Source organism: Periplaneta americana, chromosome 7 (assembly GCF_040183065.1).
Source record: "Periplaneta americana isolate PAMFEO1 chromosome 7, P.americana_PAMFEO1_priV1, whole genome shotgun sequence".
Lineage (NCBI taxonomy): Eukaryota > Metazoa > Arthropoda > Insecta > Blattodea > Blattidae > Periplaneta > Periplaneta americana.
Genome location: NC_091123.1, coordinates 151,501,819 through 151,508,704, shown reverse-complemented (window position 1 = coordinate 151,508,704; position 6,886 = coordinate 151,501,819). Strand labels below are relative to the sequence as shown.

General features: G+C 32.6%; 1 long non-coding RNA gene across 1 annotated transcript; it reads right to left on the bottom strand.

Moving 5' to 3' along the window:
• Nucleotides 1-2,201: 2,201 nt before the first annotated feature.
• On the bottom strand, nucleotides 2,202-6,613 carry LOC138703603 (uncharacterized). Its single transcript, XR_011333210.1, has 2 exons — nucleotides 6,274-6,613; nucleotides 2,202-4,381 (listed from the first exon to the last, which is right to left on the bottom strand). It is a non-coding gene; the product is annotated as an uncharacterized lncRNA (long non-coding RNA).
• Between the last annotated feature and the right edge of the window lie 273 nt (nucleotides 6,614-6,886).

The window sequence follows — 6,886 nt, the reverse complement described above, 5'->3', positions numbered from 1 at the left end:
ATGCATTTTACTTTCTTCTTTACCGATAGGTCTGTTGTATCATTTTCTAATCAAATAGATCAGTAGCAATTACCTACTGAATAAGTGAATAACAATGGAGTTTGAGTTTTATAGTTTGGAACAGACTAAAGTCCATCCCTCATTCCACTGAAGGCTTCACCTCACACCACGGAAGTAATATCAAATGCTTCATAGCAGCTTAGTTTAAGTAACACCACCTAGATACAAGGCCTGACCATTGAAACAAGATGGCCACCAAAGTAGGCAGCACCCAACGAGCTAGATACTATAGAGAGACTAAAGACTTCTGAAAGTTGAAGACAATTGAACATTGGTCCGCCATATTTTGGTTGGTCAAAACAAAGGGGCGTGGCTCGGATGTTGTAGGAAAAGACTGTGATGAAGTTAGTATTATTGTGAATTGAGTTACATATTAAGACTATGTTAATAAGTAAAAAGTAAAATACACACAAAACTTTACATTTTATAACAGCTGTAGGCCTATGTTTTTATTACTTTCACTAAATATAGCCCAGATATTAAATGACAAGCTATACTCAATGCAACCAAAGCAAAGCACCTAAAGACGGATGAATATATTCGGCAGAAGAAAAATAAATAATTTTTTGACTTCGTCACAAATTTAATGACCTTACAGCTAATCTAACCTAATATGAACTCATGTAATTCAGTGTTCACCAGGTGATTTCAAGAGAGACGACGTATGTAACTAATAGGAGTAAAATATAGGAAAGGTAGTGGCGAAAATTAAAAAAAAAAAAAAAAAAAAAATCCAATAATTAAGTTATTGAGAAAAATTCATTTGAAATTGGAATTAACACAGAGAACTTTTGAAAACTGCAATTATTAAAACTACAAATAACCTCTTAGCATGCAACATAATAATTAAAGAATGACACTAATAGAAAGTTACTCGTGATCATAACTCACCACATTTATTAAAACGATAAGATACTTACAATTAACATTGTTATCAGAAACAACAGGAGCCACAGCTAGCTACACTTCTTTTCGCGTGATGGAGACATCGTGTAGTCTAATATAATTTGAAACAAATATTGATCTCACACGTGTCTCACAACTAAGCAGAGGCTTTTTCAGAATAAAACTGTTCTTACATTATTTTGAACAATAATGACAAATTGTGTGTGATGCAAGTGCTAACTTTCCTCTTTGTTAAAAAAAAAGAGCCCTACGCATTAATAAAAAGAAAATTGGAGTAGGCCCTATAAACACAATAAATACTAAACTCTTGATGGTAAAAACTTATTAATACAGATATTTCGCTTATGCTCAGTCCGTCTTATCTTATAATTCTCTGGGGCAATGGTATTTGTATTGAGAAGAGTTAATTATCCAGCAACGAATATTAAGATTTACGGTACATTTCATTTAAATCCGAGGGAATGAGACATTTTTGGAAATTTAAAAGTCTTAATTATTACTCTTTCATTTATAAATCAGCTTTTTACAAAACCTATAGCGAAATGTTTAAATTAAATATTGATGTATCCAAAAATATAATTTATTTTATTTTACCTGGCAGAGTTAAGGCCTGCTCTTCCACTGACCCAAGTCTACAATTAATAAAAATAAATAATAATAATAATAATAATATGTTGTGAAATATTATTATTGAAAGTGTATCATACAAGAATATGAAATAAAGTATTCATTGGAAACTACGGGACACCTTATTATTCAAAGAGGCAGTGTACGTTTGATAAGCACTCCTTGCGGAGGCTGGTGGTACTATAGACCGCCATGTTTTGTAGGGAATGATCCGTAGTACTGTTGGCCTCCGCAGGGAATGTATTGACATTTTTAATGCAACGAAGGAATAGAAGCAATATAATTGTGAAAACAGGAATTAATCCTTCATTTTTATAGAAATTAATGAATGTATAAAAACAATTTGCTACTTTGAATGCTTTCATACTGTAAACTATATAAATAATGAGAAATACTGCACAGCAGTCAAATAAAACATTATATCAAGCTTATAAACAATACCATCTGTTCAATTTCAATTAGTATTTATGCACAGAAGTAGGTCTAAGTAGTTTTAATCGGCCACTGTACGAAAATAATCTTTATTAAACACATCAGTGTAATTATTATGACATTGAACAGGAACAACCAATGCATTCTTAATTTTTCAAGTAAGTCTAAATTAAGTGTACAACAAATATTCAAGAAATTTTATTGAATTTAAAACAGAAACTAAGAGATGACGTATTTATAAAATATAAAACACAATTTCTGATAGTGAAATTAAAAATACATATCTTTATAAATACCTTTATTTGGTCAACTTTATGAAAAGATCACACACGATATCTTGCTGAAGTTCCTTTCGAAATTCATACAAACTTTTTACTTACATTTTTAGCTGTATGATCAATTTTATGCACACAGTGAGTTCCCACAGAAGTTCATGGTCTTCAATTAACTTCATAAGAAATCATGAGCACATACACTTCAATAATCTATGGAAATCAGCTTAGGCCTGTAGTTTTTATGTGACAACATACCAATGAATGAAAATATGTAACAAACAACTGTGGATTCAAAGGGCTTTTATCACATTGCAATCATTATTACCCTTGTGCAATTGCAACATTCTTCAGTATTTATATAGGGTAGTTTAAAATTAATTTTCTGCATTGAATGTATATTTTAGTAATCTCTATTAAACAAGAACGTAATGATTAAAAAATGGTCATTAATATGAACACAAACAATATGAAAAGGCAAAATAAATAGTAGCCTATAACTCCATAGTCTTATGAGGTTATGACTTTCACCCATTAAGTTATTTTAAGACCATGAATAACATTTTCATTGAAGACCTGGAGAGCTAATTTCATATTCTGTCTTTCAAGAGAAGATGGGCATAGTGCTTTTAAAGTAAGACCATAAGCAATTTTAATAGTTTGTCATGCTGCAATTCATGCAGTTTTCTAATTGTTACAAAAGAAGCAACCTCAAGAGAATTATCGATATGTGACTCAGTATGTGGATAATGCATACACATGTCTTTTTGATTCAACCAACTGTTCCTTATGCACTTCAACAAATGAACTGAATCAACAACATAGAACAAAGGCCTACTTTCATCAACCAGATGAGGGTACTGGCATGTTAATTCTTTTTCCGAAGAAAACAACTGCATACATTTCCTATTTATAATGTTGTTGTCACTTACAACACAAATTACAAAAAATCCCATTGCCTCTAAACATATTATAATTTTTTTCACAATTTTATGCAAACTTTCAGCACACATTGTCTTCACAGGTAAAATATGAACTAGTTCCTTAAAATCTGACAGCAGGCTTGAAATCATAAAACGATGTAAGCTTGTAGCAAGCTGGACATTATTAAAGGCTCCTCCAATAACAGCACCTCCTTTGTAGTACATACATGGATTTATATGTATTTCGTCCTTCCTTTCCAGAAAACTTACTCTTCACATATGACAGGAAATGATTATCATGTTGTTCTAGATGTGGGCCAAGTGAAAATGTTGAGCCAAGTCTCTTGATTGTTGATGGGTGAGGTAAAACTACTGACTGTAGACTTCTGATATATTTATAACAATGAGGGGATATGGAATGTACAATACAAGAAAATATGAGAAGGGAAGAACTGTATGACTTCTTTTTTGTAGAAATAAGCTGAATCTGTTCTACAATGAACCTAATGACCTCAGTGAATTTTGATTGAGGAGAAACACAACACATTAAAAGAGCTGATACAAAGGTCAGAATTTTGTTCACATCCTTTTTCTTTCTGTCTTGGGTTTTAAATAACTCTTTAACATACTCAAGAGCATTGCTAATTTCACCCAAATTGCCAACTGTTTTAGGAATATTATTATCTGCATCACTCTCTACTTCTACATCGTAACTGTACGACTTAAATTTCTAAATTTTTATTAATTAACTCTTGAGTATGTTATAACAGGTACCGGAGAGAATTCAATATTTGCAAATGTGATACTGTTATGCATCTGTATTACAGTCCAGAACTCTGGAATATTCAACAATTCTATTTTAGTTTTTAGTGTAGTAGAATGTACAAATGATACTTGTTCCTGATGGGATATAAATTCTGCTGTAGAAGTTCCAATTGCTGTCAGAAGATTTGCATTGTCTATCCTCAACCGCTTTACATCCGGGCCTTCTCTCTGTGAACTTGTAGAACTTAGATATGTAGGACAATTTGACAGAATTGATGGCACACTTCCTGGTACTAATCTTGATGTTTTCAGTGGTACAGTTATTTCTTGGCCATTTGCACAGTTAAATATTGTACTATTCCTGATGCGTTTATCGTGAAAGTGTAATTCACAAACCTGCAATTTAATAGAAATATTTAGGCCTAACTTATATTAATTTTCTGATCATATTTCATAAGCCTGTACTTCTAAGAAACTTCACTGGTTATTACGATGAAACAACAGGTTATCATAACACATTTATTGTATTTTTCCTAATCACGGGTAATTCTCTACAAAAGCTACACCGAAGATGGCACAATTAATTTTTGTTTCACTGGCTTCTATAAGATATATGACATAATGAAAAACACGTGATTTTAGTTTGCAGCCACAAATACTTTCAGCATAAAAATAGTTTGATACTTGCCGGTATCGGTAATGTACTATATTCTAATATAGGCCTACAATGTTGTAAGCCAAAACCGCTTGTTACTGATTAGAAATTACCAACATACCTAGTATGGAAGAGGTCCAGGGCGAATTATTAGGGGAATGGCTGGTTTCCCTAGTATTGCATCCTGGATCTCTCGAGTGTTGTATTTGTTACAAGTGGGGGAGAGGGGGTCAACAACAGTGCATTACAATATACAAGTAAGTAGGCCTACCTAACGATCTCTATGTTGAAAGTAATTGTGGTTGCAAACTAAAATCACGCGTTTTTCGATACATGTCCCAGAAACCAGTGACACAAAACAAAACTATGCCGTCTTTGGTGTAGTTTTTCTGGAAAAATACCAACAGGTGTAAAACAAGGGTTAGGCCTAAATAACGAGAGTTATAGGCCTATAACAAATAATAAGAGTGAACTCCTGGTCAAAAATGCTGGGTGATTGGTACTAAAATTATGTGACATTTATAGAATTTAAAATCTACAATTTCCTACAGATACTTAAGGGATTTTTTAATGCATTTCAGATTTGAGAAATTTACCTAGTGATGCATAACTTAATTAGGCGTAATATAACTTTGAAACAGTCTTAGGTTAGGGTACCGGCATCAAGCTTATTTATTTATTTAGTTTAATGAATAGTGAATAGGCTATAATCACAGACTTTGTAATAACCCTCCAGATTCCAATTACCTTGCGGTTTCAGTTGTTTTGGAGCGTGATGTACAAGTTTAGGATTTTATACTATTTATAGAATAGGTTAGGCCTATCGTAGGCCTAGGCCCTATATTCGGTCAGATCATTACGAGAATAAATTATTACGATAATCCTCAGGTTTCTGACATAATACAAGTTAGTGCTTCATTTGGTACTTTTATGGATGATGTTCATTACATTCCACTATATTAATGAACCCAAGATTCCATTTCCGCCGACTTAGACCTAATTATAATAAAGTCATTGTACTTATATACAAAATAAAATATCCTTAGTTTTTCGTTTTCACTCCAATTTCAACATTTCTAGTTGATTCTTGTGTTAGGCCCTAATTATTTACTGTAAATATGTGTTTCAGTTACATCCAGTCTTTCTATTTTACCCATTACATATTTTTCACATCAGCTTTTTAGGTTAGGTCTATCTCATACCGGTACCCTTCTGTACTTTCATTATTTTTCAATAATTCTACCTCAACGTAGCCTATGTACTATCCCTCTAAACTTTTACTGTTTCTAAACTGTGAAACTACATCCCATCCCCAAATAAAATTAAACAAAACCCCTATGATACTAACAATTTTAATTCAGTGTCAACACCACCTAGTAAATTCTTACCGGTAATTAACAGGCTATGTTGTGTGTATAAATATATATAATTTTAGCACAACCCACGTATACAGTTGAGTATTGTGATTGATTTACAGAATCAACTGATTGCAATAAAATGAAGCCGTCTTCTACGACACACTTTCACCTAACCTATACAGTCAATAATTCCAACATTAATTATATCAGGTGCTTTAACAGAAAGTTACACTACATATGTCATAAAATATATTACTAAACTATAATACACATACCACAGAATGTTTTGTTGGAGTAAAATTATTCCGTTTTATTGCTCGAAGCCATTAGTTCTTTAGAATTTCGTCAGATGGAAACTTGAACACGTGTACTTTATTTGCAGAATCGTAATTTCTTTTGCAGTTTGGAACACAGTACTTATAAACCATACTGAAATTACTTTCAATTCACACTAATTGCAAAACATAACAAAACAAATTCATTCATACATGATAACAAAACAAGATCGAAAGCTACACAACAAACCACTGCCTGCTGGATCGCATCCTACAGCTGCGTAAACTGCCTGCTCAATTCGAAGGCTCAATCAAAGTTATTTTGCCGCTAGGTGGCAGGCAGTACCCACCACCATCAGAGTCCGTGGATATACCAGAGTAGCGCAATCACCGAGTCGGCCGCCGTTGTTATTCCTTTTCAACACGCTTGGGATAGGAATTTTTAAAGTAAAACTCAGATATTTTTAATTTGAAGGGCAAAAACTTCTAAAGGATCTTCTTACATTTTAGAACATTATTGTCAGTCAACATACCAATGTATAAAAACTTCATTTGATAATTATTATAGCATTAATACGCATTTAAGTGTTCAATACACTCCTTCATAAACATC